At 46.0% G+C, this 26,212-nt stretch overlaps 1 long non-coding RNA gene across 1 annotated transcript; it reads right to left on the reverse strand.

Annotated features, from left to right (window-relative positions):
* Positions 1-2,508: 2,508 nt before the first annotated feature.
* Positions 2,509-12,700, reverse strand: LOC110297253. The gene is made up of 4 exons (XR_002378259.1): positions 12,482-12,700; positions 6,857-6,983; positions 4,099-4,438; positions 2,509-3,540 (listed from the first exon to the last, which is right to left on the reverse strand). It is a non-coding gene; the product is annotated as an uncharacterized LOC110297253 (long non-coding RNA).
* Between the last annotated feature and the right edge of the window lie 13,512 nt (positions 12,701-26,212).

A 26,212-nucleotide genomic window follows, 5' to 3' on the forward strand; every position in this document is an offset into this window, starting at 1 on the left:
GCAACTCTCAGAATTGAGCTAAATGGTGACTCACTCAGCTAGTGTCTGCAAAGGATTAGAGGAATATAAGAGAGACAGCTGGCTTTTCCTCTAAGATACCATTAGTAGTGTCCGAGATACCCACATCTTCACCATGGCCTCAAACTTGTTGATTGTTAACATTTTTATCCTGTTGTTTTAATTCATGTTTGTTCTATTCTTAGTGAGTTTTAACGATCTCCTTAATGAGTATTTTGTTTCTAGAAGTTACATTGGGATTTTAATATACAGCATTGATAACTAAAATCTGGCTGACAATTTTGTTTCCTTAATATGCCATGTTTAAAAAAAATACATCTTATTTATTTTGTGTTTTCTTTTATTGTGTTGGTCTTAATTTCCAGAGCAATATTAAGGAATAACGCCAAAACTAATATCCTTTTGAGTTACTGATTTTAATGAATAAACTATAATGTTTCTTTTATTTCTTTCTCATTGTATTTTAATTTTAAATAAGATACTACCACTCTTTATTATGCCAAGAGATACTGGGCTATCTAAAACAAACAAACAAACAGAAATGGATGTGGGTTTTTAGCCAATATTTTATAGATAGTGAATCTGATGGCTTGAATACTGATGATCTGTATAAACCTGTATATGTATGTGTGCAGTCATGTGTGTGCATGTGTGTGTGAATACACATGAAGGTCAGAGGCCAGCCTTCAGTGTCATTCCTTAGGCACCATCTGCATTGTAATATGTTTTGTATTATTATTATATTATGTATACGAGTGTTTTGCCTACATGTATTCCTCTGTACCATGTGTGTGCCTGGTGCCTGAGAGGCCAGAAGAGGGCATCAGATCTCCTGGCACTTGAGTTAGAAATTGTTGTGAGCTGCCATGTGGGTACTGGGAATCATAACTGGGTCCTGTGGAAGAATAGCCAGTACTTTTAACTGCTGAGCCGTCTCTCCAGCCCCCATCTTGGTTTTTGACACGGGTCTCTCCCTGAGAGCTAGAGTTTGCCAATTAGGCTAAGCTAGCTGGTTATGAGTTCAGGGATCTGTTTGCATCTACTGCCCTCTCCCTCCGTATGCTTAAATCAATCTGCTCTTTTGCATAGTTGTTGGAAACTCTGCTCCTCAAATTTGTGAAGTAAGAACTTACCAGCTGAGCCATCCAGCATCTCCTCCCTCTTTTGACATAAGATCTCATGGATCCCAGGCTGGCCTTGAACTTTCTATGTAGTAGAAGATGCTCTTGAACTTGTGATCATCCTGTCTCCACCTCTCAAGTGTTGGCCCGTGCGTGCTACATTGTTGGGTGCATGCGATGGTGGGGATCAAACCCAGGGCTTTGTGCATGGTAGGCGACCACTGCATCAACTGAACCACACCCCCAGCCCAAGCCGTTAATTTTAGTCACCAGAGGAAGCCCCATCGTCACTACTGTGGCTGCTTCTTTTCCACATGTTTTATTGACCTTGTAAGTGTTGTTTTTTTTTTTTTTTCTCCCTGTGTTGCTTCCTGTGTATGCGCTATTCCTGACAGGTCTTGTTATCAGAGTTTTGATGAGCTCATAAAATGAATGGAATAGCTTTTTTTTTTCCCCCCATTATTCCCTTCCCATTAAATTCCTCTCTGCTCTCCTGAACTAGAGAAGCTGAGCGAGTGCAGACTCGCTCCAGGACCTTCAGTTGGTTCCTGGCTTTCTTCTTGCCTCTCACAGTGTTGTCTCTGGCATTTATGCCTCACTTTGGGTCTGGCTTCGCTGCCTGCTCTCTGGCATCTTTGCTTCAACCTGAACTGTCCTCTGAGTGAACCCAGGGGAGGGGATTTCCTTGCAGATGGAGGCTCTCCCCCAAGCCCCGCCTACTTCCTGCAGGAGTTCTCCCAGCTGGGCTTCCGCCTCTGGCTCTCTGCAGCCCTGGCCTGCCCCCTGGCCACCATGTGTGTCCTGGTCGTGGCTTCTCATAAGCTACAAACAATGAGAATAGGACCCACTTCCCGAGGTTCGCCGTTCAGGGATGTATTGAAGATTCAAGAAGTTCCCGAGAGCAGCCGATTTGAAGGGATTGTTGCAAGGATGCACTGGGCTTGTTCTGGCTGTTTCCATGGCTGCTTCGGAGGAGAAGGATCACAGGGCAGACTCAAAGCAGGACCCCACCTACAAGGGAAATAGGAATTGGATGTCTACCCGCGGAGTTTGAGGGTCTGGTGTAGCCTGACTGTGCAGCTCTGCAATTCTTTTTCTTGCTTTTTGAAACAATTTGTATTATCCAGCCTTTCTGTCCAGCTCTCAGTGAACAAAACCGGATGCTGAGGCCTGAGCCTCGCATCCTTTCGTTGGCACTCTAGGAAACTTTCCTTGCCATCTCTCTTGATGCCATCTAAAGCTAAGGCCACAGCATCTACAGTCTGACTGATTTGGGGTCTGAATCCTTCACGTGTCACTAGCTGTGCGACTTTGGTCACACTGACTTGGAGGCTGGAAAATGAAAGATCGGGGTTAGATGGTCCTGGTTCCCCTGATAGACAATGGATGTTTACTAGTGTGTGAGCGAGCACATAGAGGCCTTAGGCCTGGACAATAACAAAATATGCTCTAACCACAGCAGCTAGGACATATGAGAACATGAACAAAACTGCATGCTCCTATGCAGTCTACAGCAAGACAAGATTGTGTTACAAGGCACCATGTCACAACCACCCTCAGGTCTCTTGGGGAAGGCCTTCTGGGGAGATAGATGCTTTGGCCTGGATAAAAGAGACTGGGCCAAGTAGTGTGTGTAAGTACTTGAGATTCCTAGGAGTTGAGCATCTACTCAAAAGGGAGAGAATTGGAGTCAGCAGGTCTTCAGGCTGATGTGAGCTTGACTTAACTGGGCCTACTAAGAACCAGGGTCAGTAGTCAGGCTAGGCTTAGAGGTTAGCCCATCTCTGTTAAGTGGGTTGGGGGCTGCCTTTAAGGATCCTGGGAGATTGGGTGGCATTGAAGATGAAATTGGTGGGGCATGTGACCTCAAGTCACCCTCACCATGGAGAGTTGAGGGTGGGGTGTTGGGTAAAGAGTGAGAAGAAGTAAAGGAGACCCCCAAACTTGAGGCAGAGTACTCAGGCGATCTTTAGTCTTTGGGCTGGCATGAGAAGGCGGTAAAGAATAACCAGGGAGAGGGAGTAACTGGCAAAGTTTTCATGAATTATTAATGAATTAGCACAGCCTTGCAGAAGTCTCCTCCTGCCCATGATTTAAATCCCAAGCTCCACCCCGTCCTTTGCCTCTCTGCTGTTTTGCTCTCTTAGGCTGAAGAGTCGAGTCATGAATCTTGTTTGCCAACTATTTCCAGCTTTCTCCTCTTCCAGGAACGTGACAGGATTGCTCTTCTTGGCTCCCTGTGGCTAGCTGGAGACAGAGTGACAATTTATGGCTGGTGGATTGTGCATGGGAGGGACATGCATCATCCCTGGGCCAGAGTATTTCATCGCTAGTGCAGGGCCTTCCAGGACTCTCTTCCTGCCAGTGGTGTGGATGTCGTTCAAGATGGTGGCTGCTCTCCCTACAATAAGTGAAACTGACCTCTAGTATGGACAGGGATGAGGAAAACACCACTCTGCTGTTATAATGAGATTTCTATTCACAAAATGCCACTGCACACCTGGCTCTCCTGTCTATTCCCACAATCATGCTGATTTTCTTTCTTAAAGGTTCTGGGCCTTCTAAGTGAATTTCTTCCTCTCTCCCTCCCCTCTTCCTTCTTCTGTCCCTCACTCCTTTCCTCCCTCTTTTTTTTTTTCTCTTGCAGGTACATGTATAGATACACATGGGTGCCCCAAACTGAAGTCAGGTTTCTTCCTTAATTGGTCTCCACCTTATTAATGGAGACAGAGTCTCTCACTGAACCAGGAGCTCATAATTCTAACTAATCTAGCTATTCGGCTTTCCCTGGGGGAATCCTGTGTCTACCTCCTGAATGCTGGGGTTATGGGTGGTCAGGGTACCTGCCTGACTTTATGTGGGTGTTGGGATCCCTGACACCCTGCTCCTCATGCTTGTGTGGTAAGTGTTTTATCCACTGATCGCTATCGCCCGCCACTCCCACTCCCCATTTCTTTACCTGATTATCATCATTCAAGCACGCATACCTGGGCTTAGTTCCCATTTTGAGACCTTTAAAGTTCTTTCTTCTTTGACCATGGAGAAAGGTGGGCTCCTCTCAAGCAAGACTGGAGGGTAGAGATGGAGAGAGGGTAGAGAGTGTGTAGTGGCCGACATCCAAGGCGGCTCATGTCATCTCTTCTTCCTTACCCACACCCTGTGCATGCTGCTCTTCATTTGGTAGGGTTGGCCTCTGTGATGGCTGTGATGGAGTGTGACAGCTGTGGTGGCTTCCAAGATTGGGTGATGAATGACATCTGTGTTGGTTTTGGTCATTCTTTGTCACGTTGGATGATTTGCTTTGTGGGAAGCCAGGTCATAAGAAGCCATGTGAACCATCTTAAGATAGGTGCTTCAGACCCAAACAAACCTCTGATGATTGTCTAACTAACCCTTGATGACAATCTCAGGAGAGACCTTGTGCTAGACAACCCTGCTATGCCACTCCTGAATTTCTGACCCCATAATAAATGTGTGTTATTTTAAGTTACTGAGTTTAGAAGGAATCATCATATAACAATAAACAAAGGATACAGAGAACGTGGCTGGGAGATTATGTTTGGGACATTAAAGTGTGGAAGGATAATGATGGTAAGTCTCTGCTTAGCCCAGATGTATCTCTTGTTCTGGGATAGACTTAGCCACCCTGGCATGGCTGGTGGTACCAAAGGCCAGGTTTCCCAGATGGCCTTGTGAAGAGCTATCCAGGGTTAGTACTTCTCTCAGGAGAGAACAAAACCAGTAGTAACACATTTTAGTGCTTAGCCCTTAAAAACACCTTCGTTTCTTGCTAATGTCTCACAGGAGCCAGGATGGCCTTGAAATTGCTATGTAGCCAAGGATTTCCTCAAACTTCTGTTCTTCTGCCTCTACCTCCTTAATGACGGGATTTCAGCATTCTGCAACCATACCTAATTTATCCCATGCTGAGGATAGAACCCAGGGCCTGTGTGTGTGTGTGTGTGTGTGTGTGTGTGTGTGTGTGTGTGTATCAAAACTCCAACTGAGCAACAGCTGCAGCAGCTTCAAGGTGAGCCGAGAAACTTGCTCAAGCCTGTCCTGTGTTTCAAGGATTTTCAAGCACAAGACGAAGCTCTTTTACAAAGAAACATTGACACGACAGCCACATCCCCTGAGTATCTTTGGGTGTGACACACAGAGACAAAGCCTATATGACATCATCAGTGTCTCATGTGACAGTGATGGGGCTGACAGGAAAGACCAGCCTCTGAAACTAGAGCCCCACAGAGCCACATACATCCATTATAAGCAAAGACAGCTGGTGGGATACTCCCACCGGAGTGACAGCTTACCATGTTAAGGCGGAGTGTAAGCTGGAGAACCTGGAGTTATTGTTTAGACCCCCCCCCCCCAGTTATGCTTGTAGCTTGCAGAGCATGAGAAAACCGTCATCTAGACAACCGTGAGCACTGCCTCCTTCTGCTTAAGCACTTTTCATGTCAAGGACAGACAGATATGGGCCAAAAGGTATGAGTTCAGTTGCAGCAGGGTGTGATGGCGCATCCCAGCACTTTGGAGGAGGAGACAAGTGGATCTCTGTGAGCGCAAGTCAGCCTGTTCTACATAGAGAGTGTCAGGTCAGCCAGGGCTGCACAGTGAGACCCTGTTTCCTTTTTTTTCCCTCCAGCTACACAGGAAGTTCAAGAGGCCTAATATATTGCATAGTGACTATGTGGGGCTCCCGGTGTGGGGAAATAAAGGGGTGGGAGAGAATCCCGTGTTTCACCGGAGTTCCAGTGCTCTGGGCAGGGGGACTCTGGGGACCGCTACATACTCTCCATGCGGCCCTGGGTGGGCATCTGACTGCAGAAAGCCACAGAATCTCAGTCCTTGGGGGATAGAGAGGGAGAAGCCTGAGGTCTCTGGGCCTCATGGAGGCCAGAGATGAGAGGTTCTCAGTCTTGGCTGTATGTTGCAGAAGAGCTGAGAACAAGGTGGAGGCCCAGGGGGCAGCTTGGTTAGCCCTGGGGCCAAAGAGAGAAGAGGGCAGGGGGAGAGGGGGCATTGAGTGGTTCCCACGTGGGCGAGAGTCCTTGGTCCGGTCCATGTCTGGAGCGCAGGAAGGCCTTACAGCGGGAGATTAGACTTGGCTCTTTAGAGGAAAGCCTATTCCATCATTCAAGTATGGGTGTTTTGTTGAACAGGGACAGTCTATGGTTTTAGAGCTTTATTGTAGAAAGGCAGAGAGAAAGAGAGAAACCAGCCATGGCCACGTGGAGAGAAGGGGGAAGGGAAGGGGAGAAAGAGAGCTAAAGATGAGAATAAGAGAGGTAAGAGCTTAAGAGAGCGAGGAGGGGCCAAGCAGCTCCTTTTATAGTGGGCTGGGCTATCTTGCAATTGCAGGGTAGCTGTGGGGAGGAGCATACCAGGCTATGTCAGGTAACTGTGAGGGTGAAGTCTAGCCAGAGTGCCAGGAGTTTGGGGACATGATTGATAGTCACAGGATTATAGAGCTGGGGGCTCTGTGGTATTAGGCTAGGAGCATGTCTGTCTGGGAGCATGGCTCACTGTTCTGTCCCTTGTAGAGTTTCTACCAGGTCTCCAGAGCAAGTCTCACTCGACCAGAAAACAGGCTGCCTTTCACAGTCCCACAGTGACTATAGTTAACATATTGTTGCAAATCGCTAGGACAGTTTTCACATAAAAAAGTAAATATAAATATAAAGAAAATGTAAAGTAATTGATATGAAACTCACTTTGATGTAGCCATTCCACAGTGTACTCTTAGATCAAACCTCATGCTATACACTGTGAATACATACACTTTTTATTGGCTGACTTGTTTCATGACAAAGAGGTGAACATATGATGAAATATCAAATCCTGTGAAATATAAATAGAACATATTATAAATACAATATAAACACAAATATAAATAAAATACATTTAAAACTGAACTTAACAAAACGTATCTACTGTCCATCTGACTCTGGAGTAATTAACACGGGCACCTGATATTTTGGAAACTTTGTAAAGTGGATATTAATTTGAATTTCACAGGTGAAGAGCCAGGCATTACATAACTTGCTTCTTCTGAGGTGGAAACAAGGTCCACACAGGTAGGTGACAGCCACCCTGGAAGGCACAGTACTCTAGTGCCCCCATCTGACATGGAGCATCTAACTTGTGTTATATTGTGCACTCCTGAAGCTTGGAGCTTGCCTTTGCTGGGCCTGTCCCCTGGAAGGAAGCCCTTGCCACGGCTGGGCCCAAGGTTCTTGGCTGAGGGCACTGATCTGCTTTTATCCACAGAGTCAGCAAATGTGGGTGATTAATAATAGCCATTAGTGGGGTGCATTTGAGGCCAAGTGTGAGCCTCTTGCACTTCAGCTTTGCACAGCTCTGTGCAGGAGCAAAGAGGAGTCGAATTCCTGGAGTCAGTCTAATCACAGAAGGTGACCCTGTCGCTTTAAGACTTGAATGAAGTTGCAGAAAGGAGAGATGGTGAAGGACTGACTGTCTTAGTCAGGGTTTCTATTCCTGCACAAACACCATGACCAAGAAACAAGTTGGGGAGGAAAGGGTTTATTCATCTTACACTTTCCACATTGCTGTTCATCACCAAAGGATGTCAGGACTGGAACTCAAGCAGGTCAGGAAGCAGGAGCTGATGCAGAAGCCATGGAGGGATGTCACTTACTGGCTTGCTTCTCCTGGGTTGCTCAGCTTGCTTTCTTATAGAACCCAAGACTACCAGCCCAGAGATAGTACCACCCACAAGGGGCCCTTCCCTCTTGATCACTAATTGAGAAAACACCTTACAGCTGGATCTCATGGAGGCATTTCTTCAACTGAAGCTCCTTTCTCTGTGATAACTCCAGCCTATGTCAAGTTGACACACAAAACCAGCTAGAACAAGGACAATATGAATATACTTAATTCTATTAGACTGTTTTAAAAAGTGACTACAGCATTTGTTGTTGTGTGTGTGTTTTGTCTTGTATTTTTGAGACAGGGTTTCTCTGTGTAGCCCTGGCTTGTCCTGGAACTTGCCTTAAAAAATAATAAAACAGCCGGGCGTGGTGGCGCACGCCTTTAATCCCAGCACTCGGGAGGCAGAGGCAGGCGGATTTCTGAGTTCGAGGCCGGCCTGGTCTACAAAGTGAGTTCCAGGACAGCCAGGGCTATACAGAGAAACCCTGTCTCGAAAAGACAAAATAAATAAATAAATAAATAAATATAAATAAATAATAATAATAAAACAAAAAACAGAACAAAAACCATTGCTCATTATTTATTGTATGCATACATGTTGGAATGCAGGTGCTTTAGCTGTGTGTTTGTGTAGTTCAGAGGACAACTTTACAAAGCTGATAGTCTCCTTCCATCATGTGGCCTTGGGATGGAACTCGGTCATCAGGCTTGGTGACTGGAGTCATTGCGTGATGAACCATCTCACCAGCCCCACATTGATAAATGCTATAGTGTATGTGCGAATTGTACAAGTAAACATTAAAGAATAAATATGGGGGACCCAGAGAATCACCATCATCTAGGACAAGGGATTCATGGAAGGACGTGCCTGTTCAAACTGTGGAGGGATAGGAGTGTAGAAAACTGGGAGTGGGGGGGGGGCACAGGAAAGAAAGAGATTCTCTGCGGGACTTCTCATTGGCCTCTCCCATGGTGCCAGAGAGCTGAGAAACTTCAACACAAATGATACAGCCAAAAGTGCCTGCAAGATTCATGCTTTCCTAGTGACATGTCAAACACGGATGTTACAAATAACAAATGAGCCATGCTGACTCGGGGCCAGGGTGAGTCTTACAGTCTTAGCTTTGCTTGCTCATCCCTAAATCTAAACACAGCTCTTCATAAAACTGTCTGACAGTTTCATTCACAGAAGGAAATCCTAAAGATCAGAATGAGGTTAAACCAGCCCATATTTATCTTGTTAGGTTGTCTCATGTAGCCCATGCTGGCCTCGTACTCACTCTGTAGCTGAGGATAGCCTTGAACTCTGGAGTGCCCTGCCCTCTCTCCTAAGTACTGCAACCACGGACGTGTGCCCCTTGCTTTGGCTATCACACTGGTGTAACAGTAGACCACAGGGAACTGGAATTTCCCCCGGGAATCTCATGCTGGAGAAAGGAAGAGCCAAATCCTAGTGCCAGCCAGAAGGGGAACTTGCCTGCCAGGAAGAGATTTCACACAGGGGTGACGTCTTGTCAGAGCACCTTCAGGATGGCCAGGAGTTGAAACAATGGCAGACTGACCCCTGGGCCAGGATTGCTGAGTCTGCACACCCATAGCTGTCTATTAGAATGTAAGCCACATGCTAGTACCCTGCATACCCATAGTTGTCTATTAGAATGTAAGCCACATGCTAGAACCCTGACCGCAAGACTGGGGTGGTCACTGCATCCTTTTATTTGTCATCTTCCCAATTGTGGTTATAGTGAGTGAAGCTCCACTTTTCACTGCCATTTTTGATCTATTGATGACAAGTAGTTGATCCTAGCTTGTTAGGGCTGCCAGTCAAGGCTCTGACCCCAACTGTTCTGGCAACATGTGGACACACATGGTCATCATTTCTTGGCCAAGGAGAATTTCCAAATGAACTATCTCCTGTCTGTCAGTCTGTCTGTTGGTCTGTCTGAGCTATACTTAAAACTGCAGCAAACCTCAGGAAGCCAACAAGGGATGTCAGCCCAAGACCTGACAGTTTAGAACATCGGCCTCTTTTCTTCTCCTGGGGCTCACCTGTGGGCTCCCAGACTCTCGGAGAAAGCTCCTCCGTGAGGCTTGACAATAGTATGGGAATGAGGTGGGAGTCGCCTACTTCTGAAAGCATGTGACTGCCAGAACTTTGGGAGCTCTTATGCCTTTCCAAGACTCTGAGATATACTTAGCGGTCCCTCTTCTGTCTAGCTAATGGGGTAGCTAATGGGATTTCCCAAACCCCTAGAGAGGGCATGAGGCATGTCCCCTACATGCCTTTTGACATGCTATCCCATCAAAGATTAAAAAGTGAGCCCTTGGGTTAGGAAAATGTTTCATTCAGAAAAGTATTTGCTGTGTGCAGGAGGACCTGAGCTTGCAGGACCTGTGTGCAGGAAGACCTGAGCTTGCAGGACCTAAGTGCAGGAGGACCTGAGCTGGCATTCCCAGCATCCACACAAAGAGCCATGCACGGTGTAACTTTACAGTTCTCCTGTGTGGTAGCACTGAGGAGGCAGAGACGGGAGGATCTCTGGATCTTGCTGACAAGCCGGACTAACTGAATCAGTAGTGAGCCACCCATCCATTGAGACAGCTTATATGCTGGTCTGAATGAGAAATATCCTGTATAGTCTCATTTATTTGAACGCTTGGTTCCCAGATGGCAGTGCTGTTTGGGGGAGATCGAAGTATCTCTATGAGGATGTGCTTGCTGGAGGAAGTGTGTCCCTGAGGGCAGACCTGGAGAGTTTATTGCCCTACCCAACTCCATTTTGTGTAGATGAAAGTGTGGCTTCCTGATACATTTTTCATTCCTTTTCTGCTATGGGAGTCTGTCTTTCCATAACTGGAAGCTAAAAATAGACCTCTTCCTCCCCTAAGCTGCTTTTAGTCATGGTATTTTATCATAGCAAAAAGTAATTAACACACCCTATCTTAGGGAAGGAATTAAAGGAAGACACTCAATATTGACCACCAGCCTCCACATACATTTGCATACATGAGAACACACACACAGTGAGAGAGAGAGAGAGAGAGAGAGAGAGAGAGAGAGAGAGAGATGCATGCACAGAAGCACATGCTAACACACCAAATAAATAAATAAATAAATAGATAGATAGATAGATAGATAGATAGATAGATAGATAGATAATAGACCTCCTCCATTTTTTTGTTTTTACAGACTTGCTCACTCCCTTCACCCCTCCATTTTCTTAGAGAGGGCAGGCTTCCATATTACCCTCCTAGACTGTCATTTGCATCAAGGAAGACCCTGACTTGCTGAGTTAGAGTTCATACATTGTCTCTCCTCTTCAGCTCTTGGTGTATGTTGGCATATGAACCCCAGAGCTGTCTTCTTGTCTTTGTCCTGTAAATGAATCACCCTGCTTCTGTCACGTGCCCTTCACCAAGATTTCCCATATTCCAGTTCGTCTTAGTCTGTAGTCTCTAGGTTCTCCTTGTATTCCTCTCTCTGAAAACTCTCCCAGATAAATCACAGCTATCATGTCAACCCTGCACCTCTCCCAGAATAGCATGAGGCAGAGTTAGCCAGGCCTTGGGAGAGCATCCAGGAAGCCTGTGTGTTATAGATGAGAAAACAAGCCCTTCTGCCTAGAGGACACGGGACTCATCCAAGGTCTTGACTTTGAGTTGGGGCCAGAAATAAACTCTTCTGTCTTCACGGCTTTCTGCTTTTCTAGTACTGGACTGCTGCCTCCTTCTTCAGGCTTCCAATGAACCCTTTTTTGGCTTTGATCTTTCAGGTGTCACATCCATAGAGGCAAGTTATCGGCTCAGCTTTGCCCGGAATGTCTGATCCAGAACTGTAGAAGAAAGCTTGGCCAAAGGAATGCAGATGATAGTGAGTGGCTCGCTTGGTAGTGCCCAGAGGAAATGACTTCTACTGTCAAATCATAGTTGGAGAATGCATCATGTGAACAAATAGTATCCTGGTAGACTTCACTCGGAATCTGAACTTGGTGAAGGTTCACGGCCGTCGGAACTGCTGTCCTCCCCGTCTGTGTTCTGGCAAGAAAACTGTTTTGTTTTTGTGGCTTTGGGTGGTGTTTTTCTCATCAATGGGGGCTGATTCCTGACTGTGTTCCAACCAACACTACCGGCTGTGCCCTGAGAGTTCTGGAGGGAAGAAGATAATGACGCCATCTACTAAGCTCCTTCCCAGGCACACTCAGTGGAGTTGTGGTGACAGCAAGAAAGCCCTTATTAGTCTCTTGTTTACTGAGGATACTATGTCCCAGAGAGGTTGAGTGCTTAACTCAAGGCCACACAGCCAGTAAGTTACCACAGCCAGGGAAGTTGCTGAAGTGCACACAAGCATGACATCCTGAGTTCAGCTCCCTAGAACCCATGTTTTTTGTTTTGTTTTGTTTTGTTTTGTTTTGTTTTTTAATTGGGTGCAGTGCCCTATGTCTTGTGATCTCAGTGCTGGGGAAGCAGAGAAGAGAGGTGGATCCTTGAGTCAGGCTCACCGAATTTGTGAATTTTATGTCTACTGAGAAACCCTATTTCAATAAATGAAACAAGCCACCCAGTGCCAGCTCTAGCCACACACACACACGGGTGCATATGTATACCCACAAACACATGCACCCACATAAATACTTACATCTGCCCCAGATAAAACAGCCCAGTCTCACCATTAAGCATGTGGTTTCTGTCTCTGTTACTCACTGCTATGGTCTGAAGTTGAGGCTTCAATAGTTATGAGAACTTGATCGTTCCTTCGGCCACTTTTTTTCTTCATGTTTAAAATTGGAAATCAAGTAAGTTTCTCATCAGAACGGTGGCTGATTAAATGCGTCATTATATGTAAAGTTCTCAACCATGCGTCTGATGGGCAGTGAGTTCTTAGTATGGTTGGCATAGTGTGCGGTCAGTCTGCCCTCCTCTCCGACGGGAATTCCCCCAGGAGATCACGAGGAGGTTGATTTCAAATGCCGTCATGCCGTATGACCTTTTGAGACGACCCAGGTTGCCTGTTCACTTAACTTAATTTAAGAAACAGTAATACTCGAAGATAATCCTACGCAATCATCTCCATGACTCATGGTAATTAGGCACACTAGGTCAGTGATCCGTATAAATAGTTGATTTATTATTATGTTTGTGTAACCAAGAGACATTTTAAGATGGTCTTTTTTTTTTTTTAAAAAAAATTGGTATTCTTTAGTGTTTATAACAACACATCTATGCCATCGCATCTCTGTTATAGGCACCATTTAATTCCAATCGCATGCCTCGGCAGTGACTCACAGTGAGAGACAAAAATAGGAAAGAAATATATTAGACATGGCACTTGGGAAATGGGGGAGGGGAGATGGGCTGCAGTATAAAAGTGCTAATTTCCTGATTGATATTGCCTAAAACTGGATTATAATAAGATAAAAGGGGGTTTTAGTCTGAAACTAGTATTCTAAATAGAGTTTGTTCTTGTTGTTTTGTTTTGAGACAAGTTCTTACCTTGTAGCTCAAGCTGGTCTCAAACTTCCAATTTTGCTTCAGCTTCTTGAATGTTGGGATCACAGGTAAACACTACCATAGATGGCTAAGAAACACTTATTGTGGAAAAGAAATAAAGACAAGAAATTCTGCTACCTTAGTGTTTTTAATCCTGTTAAATAAAGATCAATTGATATATATATATACAATATCTATCTATCTATCTATCTATCTATCTATCTATCTATCTATCTATCTATCTATCCATCTAGTGACTCAATTCTTTCACAGGGCTTTCATATCAGATATTTACATTACCATTCATAATAGTAGTAAAATTACAGTTATGATGTAGCAATGAAATAATCTTAGGGTTGAGGGTCACCACAACATGAGGAACTGTATTAAAGGGTGGCAGCATTAGGAAGGTTGAGAACCACTGAATTAAAGTATGATCCCTTTATGATTTCTTCTATTCATTTATCAATTAATTCATCTATCAATTTATACTATATCCATCCATCCATTCATAATGCATTATTTGCTTTTTCTTTCTTATTCACCTATCTACTTGTCTATGCACATAAAGAAAGACACAATAATGTTTTCTTATGCCAGCTATGTTAATTTGGGGTGGTATTATATTGAAGATTCAAGACTTTTTCTTTGTGTACTTTAATATTGTTAGAATTTCTTATAGTAGGTACATAATGCTTTTATAAAAGCAGGGAGAGAGAGAGAGAGAGAGAGAGAGAGAGAGAGAGAGAGAGAGAGAGAGAATGAATATCAACGCTCCCGAATTTCCCACAACATTTGGGTCTCCCTTTTGTACATTCCACATTGTCCATAGCCAAAGGCCCTTAGACTCATCCAATATCTCAGTAAATAATGACCCAATCCCTAGACCCTGCTGCTGAGATCACACAGCAGTCCTCAGTGATGGAGACCTTGAGTGACAGACTGTTGCTGGACTAGTGGGAGGCATATGACTGAGGGGCAAAGGAAAGAAGGCTCAAGGACAGGAGGACATAAAGACTCCGAGTCCTGGCATTTCTTGCCTCACTTGTGAGGATATCAAGCCTAGAGGGAAAAATAACTTGTTTAGAATCACTATATTGCAAACATCTAAGCTAATGTTCCCCCTCTAAATAATAATCTTTTTTCTACACATCTGCGAGTAAGAAGAAAAGAAAGGTAGGCTGTTATGTCCTTAGACTTGACATGGAAACAGAACAATAAAGAAGTCATCAGGAAGTAGAGAGAGAGATTAGGTACACATCCCTTCCATCCTCAAGTGGCTGACCCTGCCTTCTATTGGGTTCACCAGAATGAGCATCTATAGGGACTTCTAGACCCTCTAGAAGCATCTACAGCAGGTATTGCAGTGTTCAGAGGAATCCCATGTGGGCTGACTGTACACCGGGTTTGACTGGTATGGAAAGCTGCAGAGAACTCTGGAGGCCTGTTTGCTGCATAAGGGGGCTACAGAAAGTTGTTTTAGGCTCTCGTGGTACTTTACACTTCTCTGATAGGATGGTGCTAGGGGTGTGGAAGGAACTCTTTCAGGACCCTGGAGGGCAGCCCCTGTTCAACTTCAGCTAATCGTCAGCACCTCCCTCGTGGACAGCGCCATACTTCCCAGCAGTGACTGGACCATCCCCATTGGGACACCTTGTGTGCTGTGGATGTAGACGATATTCTTTCTCCCTCTCTTTCCCTCTCTTTCTTTCTTCTTTTTCCCCCCACCCCTGCCTCCTCCTCCCTCTCTAATTCATTTTGATATAAGGAAGTTTCAATTCAAGTTTTTTTTTTTTTTTTTAAACAGGCATGATGTATAAAAAGGAATACACAGTCCAAATAAAGAATTCCTTTGGCTAAATATAAGAGCTGGAGTGCTTAGCTAGAAACAGTCAAGGGATGTGTTTGTCATTGTTCAGGAATGTTTTATAACAGATTTTTTTTTCAGACTCAAACCAACTTTAAGGACACATCATCTTACAAAATTGTTTTGGGCTATTTCCCAGTGTTAATGCAATACAGGAGGGGTTAGCTGGGCATGGAAACCTTAGAATTCCAAGTATTTAACAACTTAAGGCTAAAGTTCAGAATATTTGAAATCTGGGCTGTTTCGGAAAAATCCAGAATTAGGATGACCATGTCCGTGGCCAGCTGTCTAGCGTGACTCAGGTAAAAGAGAGAAATCCAACAGGAAATGGAGCCCTGTCCTGGCATTGTAAACACGTGCACGGGAAGTGAGGATGCATGGAAAACTTCCTACTGACAAAGAAAAGAAAGGTTAGGAAACCCATGAAGCCACCCATTGTTTCGCTTACTAGGAGAGGAACGCTGGCAAAGCATCCTGTAAGAAAGCATGTGGCCAGGCCAGCTGCTGCCAGGGGAGGCTTGTTCACTTTTAGCAGATGGCTCACAAAACAGTCTTCGCCTTGAGAAGTGTCCTTGGATGGAGCCTGGGTCTCAGCCAGGATGCCTCAGAAACACAGTTTTGTCAATGCTTGAAGTGGCCCCATCCAAGCTCACAGGTGCCTGGTGTGTTGGCTATAAGTCATTGGTAATGGGAGGCAGAAGGGCATGGGGACTGACGCATTGGCTACCTCTAGTCAATAGCTTCTCTTTTTCTTTAAGACAGTGTCTCACTATACAGTCCTGGCTGACCTGGGACTCTCAACATAGACCAGGCTGGCTCTGAACTGACAGAGATCAGCCTACCTCTCCCTCTGGAGTGGCCTGTTAAAGACAGGAACCCCCATGTCAGGCTATCCTCTTTTTCGATAAGAAAAAAAAAAGATGACTGAGCTCGGAGAGATGGCTCTGTGGTTCTGCCTGTACACTTGCTCTTCTAGAAGACGTGGGTTCAATTCCCAGCACCCATTTCAGGCAGCTTGCAACTGCTTCCAACTGCAGCTCCAGGGGGAACCAAACCTTTGGTTTCTGCAGGCACTATTACTCACATGCACATATCCACCCACATCTATACAATTAACAGTACAATAAATATTTAAAAATGATTGCATCTAATCAGAATATAGTGCTTTGTGCTTCCCATTCCTGACCCTAAGAATAGCATCTCTGCATGATTCTAATTTTATCAAATGAAAGTTGTCAGTGTTCAGTTCTCAGTGTGAAGGGAGGATCTTGCTGATGCCCCGTTGTGCTGCTCAGAGGAAATGGGGGTGGGGAGGAGAAGAATCCGATTAGTAACTGGAAAAGGAGGAACATTCAGAAAACAAGGTATTTGATGGCTTCTGAACTTTTTATGACCGCTGATTTCTGGAGTTCATCTGGAATAGAAAGTAGACAAGCCCAGCCAAGAACATTTTGAAAAAAGAATAATTTGCTCTATTTGGTATCAAAATCCACAATAAAGCAACAGTGTTTAAAACATTGTAGGATTGGCATGGGAATAGATAGATACTTTCATGGAACACAATAGAGGGTACAGAAGCAGGTTGGTCTCCATGGTGGGTATTTCAAATGAGAGACCAAGGGGTAGAGAATGGGTGGGGCATATTCAATATTTGATGTTATTATAGGTGCCTACTTAGAAAAGAATTAAGCTGAAATGCCTTTCCACACATATAGAAAAACAAGCATTCAAACAGACTATGGAAATAACACTAAAGAACAAAGCCAAAGAAGTTTAGAAGAAAGCTTAGTAGGCTCACTCCCTTACCCAGAGGGTTACATTTCAAGACATTTCAAGGATGCTTTAAATGGAGGATAGTATTACTCAACCCCTCTCTATGTGCATGCATATATGCCTCCAACAAAGTCTAATTTATAAAGGCACAGTGAATTGACAATAGCAGCAATAAAGTAGAATGATTAGAACAATATACTGTGAAAATGTTTAGAAATTCTGAATTGTTTATTTCTGAAATTTTCTGTTTGGGGACTAAGGTTGACCAAAGGTATCTGAAAGCATAGGAGGTAGAGATACGGAGTGACCCCATGAAGGGGAATGTTATTGGCCAGGTGTGGGGGCCAACCCCAGCGCTTGAGGTGCTGTAGCAGGCACATATGTGTGAGTTTGGAGCCAGCCTGGTCTACATATCAAATTCTAGGACATCCAGGACTACACAGAGAGACCTTACCTAAAAAACAAAAACAAAACAAACTAACAAAACCCCCAAAACACTAAAATAAATCAGAACAAAAGTCTTAAGGTGAACAGGACCATCTATATTTCTAAAATTTTGAGGAAAAGCCTGGCAGGCTTGATTCTCTATGTGCACAGCTCTTGTGTAGGTTAAGGCATTGTAATCGCATTGCAGTCTCATGGAAATTCTCAGCGTCTCAGTCTCCCTTTCTCTGGATTCTGCTTCTCTTTCTAGGTCACTCCTGTCCTTGAACGACGTCAGCCTGTTTCTGAGACTCAGCTCCTGCCCCCGAGTCTCGGGGTTTTCTGTCCACCTCATCTCTGTCTCCTTCCGAGGTTCATCTCACAGTCTAGTCTCCATAAGAGTAGACGGGTCCTGGACAAAGTGAATTTGGTGCATAGCCGAAGGGGAAAGAAGCATGGAGGCGGCTGAGGGAAAAGAAAGGCAGAGGGGAGGAAAGTGTAAGCACATCAGAATGTCAAGATTCATAAACACACAGTGGCCGTAAGCCCTCAGGAGGCGAGGCTGCTGTCAGAGAGGAAAAAGGATAAGAGTGACTGGGAACTCTGGTGGACCCAGGATTTTAGGGAAAAGGGTATCAGGGAAAGAGGCTCACTTCTCAGAGAATCTGGGCAGCCCAGGGCTCTCCAGGACCCGCAGATCACTCTCAAGGAAGTGTCCTTAGTCAGAACAAAGGGAAATCCTGCTGTTCCGTGGAGGCACTCAGAAATTCACTGAAATTCACTAAAAGTGTGTCATCTGAAAATGACCTTTGTAGCAGCCACAATTGTGTCAACTTTCTGTCTTTTAAATATAAACCAAAAGTCTAGATTTTCTTCATTTATAAAATACTCAATTCTCCTTCCACACAAAACAGGACACAACTTAACCTGAGTGTGTGTATGCACATGACATTTTATTGGCTAGGACCTCTTCTGGTCTTTGTTTTTATTGAAGAGCCTGCTCTGCCTCCCTATGCTCCCTGAATGAGATCTGGGCTCTGTCTCACTATATAACGACATATTTTTCAGGCCAAATACTTCTGGGTGAGGGACAGTGGTCACATGCCTCTCTCTGATGTTGCCGGCCTCAGAACACAACACCGCGTTCTGAGTTGTGTTGGTGAAAGGGAGACATTTCTGGTAACAGTGTCGGGTAGGGTTGTCATTTCCTTGGCAGCTATTTGAGTCCTTGTACTCAAGCTCCCAACACAAGCCTCACCCCTGGGCACAAGATTTTCACTCCCCACTGTGGGTGTGGCAGCTGAGGTCCAGAGAGGCCCAGAACATTAGCCAGGGAAACACTGACAAGACCTGAACCCAAGTCGGGGGCACACGCCTCTGAATGATTCTTTGGTTCCTCTCAATTGCTCTCCCCTACTCTCTGTGCTCCTGGAGGTGCTTGTATGTCCTCAGATGTGCCAAACTGGAGAATGGCTGTAACCCTTCTACCATCCTGTGCACCACTATATACCACTGCCTGTCACTTAATGTCCCCACCCAATCATTCATCAGTGTCTATCCAAGTTGCCTTGGAGAGATGGCCTTTGTCACCTCTCTCATGTTTACTCTGTGTGCCTCTTGGCTTCTTCTGAATCCCAACTTCATTCAAGACCCTTTGGTCTCCTAACCTGATGTTCTCAGGTCTTGATGTCTTTCAAAACAGAGAGAAGGAGCCACAAGACAAGTAATTCTCCCCGTGCCCCCTTCCCCAGCTTAGTGCTCCGGTCCAAGGTCTGCATCTGGTGAGGGGTGATGGCTTCCCTGCCCCCTTTCCTACCTTCCCAAGGCTTTGCACACCAGGCAAGAGCTCTCCATCACTGAGCTACAGCCCTCCCATTCTTTTTCCCTGACCAGTTGCCCTCCATGGTTGGGGGTTTTATGCTAACAGTTTCCTCCACTCTCTGGTGACTCGAGTGAGAGTCCTTCACAAGGATAGTGGGGTGACACGAGGGGAAATATATCCCCTTTCCTCGTATAGATGATAGCACTCTGGAGGCTGGGATGTGTGATAATCCCTTGGTCCCCACACCCAGCTTAGGTTGGAGGACACCCAGGGCACATTCTTGAATCTCGTGTCTCCCTCACTGGCTTCAGCTAACATGACTCACTTTTATTCCCTCATTCAGCAACATTAGCCACTCTGTCCACTCTCTTGTGCCAGGGCCATTTCTGGGCACTGCATGACAATATGTACCAGGCTCTGTTCCTAACTTTAGGGAGCTTCCCTGGAGGAGGCAGACACCCCTGGCAAACTGAAGTCCATAGTGTCCCCTTGTGCTGGGCTGGAGTTCACAAAGGGCATGGTGGGGGAGCAGAGGAAGGTCCTGTTCGAGACACAAGAATAGAGTAAAGCCCAGTGTTCTTTCTAGAAGCTGTTAAATTCCTGGCCAGAGGCAGGAGAGGACAAGAAGAGCCAGCAGGGAGGGCGTTAGCCTTCAGTGGAGCCTCTGGCCAGGAAGGGGAGTGAGAAGCTTCGAATGTAGCGTTGACACTGTTTTTCTTTCTTCTGGAGAGCTGCCACGTGCCGCCGCAGAGAGCATTTCACGGGTAGATGCATATTATCGCAATGTGTTTATCTAGGAAACCAGAGGCCAGATCCAGCATCTGTTTTGCAGCACAGCCCCGAGTGGAGTCCAATTTTCCAGTTGGGTTAATAAAAATAAAACTTGGGAAGCTGTGGGCTGGCTGCATCAGGGGTTGAGTCCTGGCCTTACGTGGGGTCATGGATCCATTGTGGACAACCTTGCCCAGGGAAGGAGGAGTCGTTAGCTAGCTCTGAAGAACACACCTCACAGACGAATGATGGCTTTAGGTTCTCTCTGTCTCCACCTGACACGAGTTGACAGAATACTTACTGTGGCCAAAACACTGGGCTGAGGTGTGGGGTGGAGGGGGGTGCAAATGAGGACCGGAACGTGGGCTGAGATGCTTGGTGGGGCAGGACTAGGAAGATAGAAGGACCAGCATGACACAGGCTTGGTAATATTCACTCCCTTGAAGTTGCCAGGAGGATCAGAGCCCTCAAACCCATTTTTAAAAGCCAGCTCGGGTGGTTGGGGGAGGGATGACTTAGATGGTCGTTACTACTCTGAAGGTTAAGCACCTGAACCAATCCTGAGTGCCCACATAAACAGCTTATGTCCAACACTGGGGCGGGCTGCAGCGATAGGAACATCGCTGGAACCTATTGGCCAGCCGGTCTGGATGAATTGGTGAGCTCTAAGCCAATGAGAGACCTCGTCTCAAAAAGAAGATAGACTGCAACTGAGAAGTGGCAGCCTAGATTGTCCTTCAGCCTCTGCATGGATATACATGCCTCCCCGTGCCCCCGCCTCCCCGTGCCCCCCCTCAAGAGGTCCCAGGTTTCAGGGAGACTTGAAATGCAGAACTGAAAACTCCTAGACTCCCTCTGCCCCTCCTCCTCTGCCAGGCTTTCCCGTTAACTTCCCCGCCCTCCACCCCCATTCCTTGCAGTGGGTTTTCTAAGTCTCCAGAGGGTTCAGTTGAGAACATGGCTCCAGTGTTTGAGTCCTCTCCCCAGCCTCCTCTCTTTAATCCCAAATTACTTGAGGAAACGTGCTCATTGGCCCTATCTGAGGTGTGGACAGAGTCTAGGCATCATCGGCTGTGGGTAGAGGTTCAGAATCTCATGCATAAACATGGCTAAGGGGAGCTCACCCCGAGGCGCCACGCTGGTGTGGGTGTTCTCATTCATAGGACCTGCTTGTGAGTAAAACACAATTCTAGACAGCTTCACTCTCACCTAGCCTCACCCTTTGAAAGGGGGATAACGAAGGGAAACAGACTACTTGGTTAGGGTCTAGAGGGCTGGTTCGGGGCTCCTGCCTCTCAGCCTGGTGCTCTTCCCACTACACCCTGTTCCTCTGGTCCTGATGTGGAGCCAGTGATTGTGAAACAGGCTGCCTAGCAGCCGTCCCCTGGGAGGAGCTGTAGACTGAGCAGCGTTGATTAAAGATAATTTTGCTGGCGGAATTCGAGCTGGGAGCCAAACCCCAAGGGTGTGGCCAGTGTGACCCTTGGGGAAATTATCAGAAAGCATATGTCATAGGCCCTGGCAGGGTGGTCTCTCACAGGGTACGGGGTGCATGTGTGAGAATGGACCCTCAATCTTGTTGGCAAAGCTGGGCCAGCAGTGAGGAGGTACCTCACCCAAGTCTCAGCTCAAACTAAGGAGTTTGAGTTACGGAATGGGGTTTGCAGAGAATCCTTTACTCCTCTGGGGATAGAGAAAAGAATCCCCAAAGCAGGCCAGGACATTCACTTCTAAAGGACCCAAGGGGAAAGGGACTTCATGTCTCTTCAGTCATCCTGAAACCGGAAGTTTTCATTTTCTCTTGCTGTGAAGAGACACCACAACCATGACAACTTACTTAAAAAGCATTTAACTTGGGCTTAGTCCATTATCCTCATGGTGGGAGCACGGCAGCACACAGACAGACATGGTGCTGGAGAGGTAGCTGAGAACTCTCCATCTGGGCCCACAGGCTGCAGGCAGAGAAAGAGACTGGGCCTGGCTTGGACTTTAGAAACCTCAAAGCCCACTCCTAGTGACACACTTCCTCCAACAAGACAACTCCAAAAAGGCCATACCTCCTAATCCTTTCAAACAGTGCCACTCCCTGGTGACGAAGCCTTCAAATCTATGAGCCTATGGGAGCCATTCTTATTCAAGCCACCATACCCATTGAACAAGATATTGCTCTTAGTTTTCTGTCTTGGGGTGGGGTATAAAGCTAACATTTCCCTCAGATACTTGTCTTAGGCATGCATACCTTGTTGTATCGGTTTCTTTCTTTCTCCAGCACCTTGTGGCTAGAGCTACTCTTACCTCCAGTCTGGAGCCCATCTTGACCATAGCTCCATCTGTATTCCACTGGAAGACTCATTGTAAGGAGCACTGACTGAGTGCTCTCAAGTCCTCCGTACCTTGCTGTGAAAAGCATCCACCAGCCTGCTCTTGGCTATACCTTCCTGAATTCAGTCAGTTTGGGGCCCCATGTCCACCTGCAATCTTTATGTCTGCTCCCTCTTAGGGGAGTAGCTTCTCCTGGCTCTATGACCCTGTTTCTTTCTGTCACTTCTGCCAATTGGCCTGGCTGTCAATATTAGTCACTTTGCTATCACTGTGAGCAATCCCCTGATAGAAGCAGCATATGGGAGAAGTTTACTTTGACTTGGTTCCGGGTTCAGTCCATCACAGCAAGGGCAACATGGTGGCTGAAGTACCTAGGCCATGGTGGTAGGAACTCACAGCACAGCTTGCTCACATCTCGGTACATCAGGAAATAGAGATCTTATGTACAGTGCAGGGCCCAAGAGGCTCATATCCACCAGCTAGGCTATGTGTACCAAAGATTTTATCACCTCCCTAAACAGCACTACCGGCTGGGAACCAAGTGTTCAAACCCATGAGCCTGTGGGAGACATTTCAGTTTTAAACCACAGCACTGATATCAAACAGACATGCGCTTTGAAGAGTCTGCCCCCGCAGTTTGCAGCTGGGCTGGACTTGTAGCTCAGGTTCAGTGAGGCTCCTTCCACTCTCTTCCCCTCCATCCAGTCCTACATGCCTGTCCCATGAGTTCATTCTGTTTACTTTGTTATTTTTAACTTCACCATGAACACTGATGCTACGGTTTGATTCTAAAATGTCCTCTGTTGCTAAAATTCCTTTCAAGGGGAAGACGTAAGCAAAGTCCAACCTTCTCCTAAAACTAAGGTCCAAACAACAAACTGAGGCACCCCTCTGCCGAAGTTCACTCTGGGGGAACCAATGAGTGTATTTGGCTTCCTTACAGAACACGGGTAAGGGGTTACTTACAGGGGTGTGGGTGCTCCTTCCCCAAGGGACCACACCTGAAAAGCCTTACCCAGTAGGGATGAGGGCTTTCCCAGAGCTGCACAAGTGGAGCCCTTCTCCCCTAGAGTCCCTCCAGCCCCCATATACTCTAGACCCTCCCAAGGATGTGTACAATTAAGGCAGAGGTGCACTCAATAGGTAATAGGGAGTGGCTGGCTACACTTTGTGGCCCCTCCTACCTCTCTTTTCGTGGGTGGTGTAAACATTCCACCAGCCCAGCTTGGCTAATCCTTAGATGGCGGTTGCTTGGCTCAAAAGATAGTCACCAACAGCTCCCCCACAGGATCACAGTGTGAGTGCTTGCTCCCCAGATGCACACACTACTTTGGAGCCTATGAAAGCTTTAGGAGCTGAGGCCTACCTGGCAGACGTGGGTCACTCAGGGTGGGCCTCTGCACTATTTTGTCACTGTGATGACATATCTGGCAAAAAAAAAAAAACAAAAAAAAAACAAAAAAACAAGCTAAGGGAGGCAGTGTATATTTTGGATCACACTTTGAGAGGAAGTCCATGGCAGAGGGGAAGTAGCAGGAACATGAGGTGGCTGGTCACATGTCCATAGTCAGGAAGCAGAGATGAACAGTGGTGCTCACCGCAGACCGTGGTATGGTGCTGCCTGCCCATAGTTAGGGTAGGTCTTCCCTTTTTTGGTTAAACTGTTCTAGAAACATCTTTCTAGACACACTGAGAAGGGTGTTTCTAAGATGATTATAAGTATAGTTAAGTGGTCAGTGAGAGGGCTTAGTGGGTAAAGGGGCTTGCTGCCAAGCCTGAGGACTTGAGTTCAGTCTCTAGGACCCACATGGTGTAAGGAGAGAGCTGACTGCCACATGATGTCCTTTGGCCTCCATATATATGTGGTGACAGGCATGCATGCATGTGCGTACACTTTTACATATGAATAAATAAATGTACAAAGGAAACCCAGCTACGTTAACAGCGAATATTAACCATTGTAACCTCTGAAGGTTACCCATGATTCCTGCTGCCCTGTAACCTCTGAAGGTTACCCATGATTCCTGCTGCCCTGTGCTTTCTAATCCACCTTGGTGTGAATGGTCTCTGTCACATGTTTCCATATTGTCATGAACTGAGCCATGCTACCATGCCTTTCCTACTATGTGGACTGAAGCCCTCTGAAACTGTGAGCCAAAATATATATTTCCTCCTTTAAGCTGCTTCGGTCCCGTATCCTGTCACAGAGAAATGAAAGTCTATATAAATGAAGTCAGTAAAAACATTGTACAAAGTCAAAGCTTCTATGCTTGCATTCATTCTTCACTCCACTTTTAGAACATTTGTGTAATTGTAGCAGAACAACACACTAGCAAGTGATGGTTACAGTGATTAGCTCGCTCACTCGTGCACATAAGGCCAAGGTGTTCCTCCGTTAGGACAGTGAACACCGTTTGTCTTAGTTTGTCTTCTGTTGCTGTGAGAAAACCTATGACCAAAAATAACTTGGGGGAAAAAAGCATTTTTCTTTCTACATTTTACAGTCCATCATTAAGGGAAGCCAAGGAAGGATTCTAGAGACAAGAAGTAAAGCAGAAGTCAAAGAAGATCACTACTTACCGGCTTGCTTCCAGGCTTCTATTCAGTTACCTTTCTTGTCTGCTCTAAGACCACACACCCAAGAGTGGCACCACCCATAGTGGGCAAGGCTGTCCTCCACAGATTAGCAATCAAGAAAATGCCCCACAGACATACCCATCTGATGGAGGCAATTCTTCAACCAAGGTTCCCTCTTTCCAGGTGTCTCTAGATTGTGTCAAGTTGACAAAAGCTGACCAGCACACCAATCCAGGAAGATGTGCATTGCTCCCAGATGCTCCTCCACGATAGTGTGTCCCTGTTCTTCTCCGTTTGGATCAAAGACCATCGATTCCACCTACCCTCTCACCAGTCTCTTCTACTTCCTTTTCCAGAGGAGGGGGTTTTCTAACAAAGGTGGGATCTCAGAAGAGAACCTCTCATGGGATCTTTACTTGGTACTAGATGATTATGTAGCTCCATCTGGGCAGATACCATGCTGGCACACCTTCATTTGGCACAGACTTGAGGCTTCCATGTTTGACAATCAGACCTGGGCAAATGATGGCTGAGGTTTGATCATCAAGAGTAGACACTCTCTACAGGGACACACACACTGCCCCAGTCAGCTGTGTGTGTCTACCCACATGGCCCAGTCTTCCTGTTGGATGAGATCAGCATGGCCCTGACCTAACATGATAGTATCTCCTGGCTCCACTCCTTGGTCTTGGAGCTTCTTGGTCTCTTTCTGGCCATTTTTAATACTTCTTTGTCAATTTGTGTGTCCTAGTTTGATTTCTACTGTTTTGGTAAAATACCGTGACCGAAAACAACTTGAAGAGGAAAGAATTTATTTCAATTTATAGTTTGAAGCCCATCATGAAGGGATGTCAGGGCAGGAACCTAGGGCAGAAACTCAAGGCAGGAACCTGATGGCAGGGATTGAATTAGAAACCATGGAGAAACATAACAGCTTGCTCCTCCAGACTTGCTCAGTTTGCTTCTTATACATCTCAGTGCCTAGGAATGGTTGGATGAGTGAGCTTGGCCCTTCCACATTGATCCTCAGAAAGGAAATACCCACAGGCCAATCTGAGAAAATTGGCATTTTCTCAATTGAAGTTCTCTCTTCTCAGATGATTCTAGCTGGTGTTGACAAAAATTCCCAACCAACACAATCTTCTAGAATCTTCTCCCAGTCTTCTTTCTATTGCAGCCTTTACATCCATCTTTAAGAGGGACCAATCTTCTCCATGGTCCTGGAACTTCCTGCACACAGACTGAATTTCTGGAACCATTCCCCATTCTCTCTGATAATCCAAATTTGTACTTCACTGCCTTAGCAGTTGGGCCAGCATGCTATAGCTCCTTTATTGCCACCAAGGCATTCACATC

This window comes from Mus caroli, chromosome 7, assembly GCF_900094665.2.
Source record: "Mus caroli chromosome 7, CAROLI_EIJ_v1.1, whole genome shotgun sequence".
Classification (NCBI taxonomy): Eukaryota; Metazoa; Chordata; class Mammalia; order Rodentia; family Muridae; genus Mus; species Mus caroli.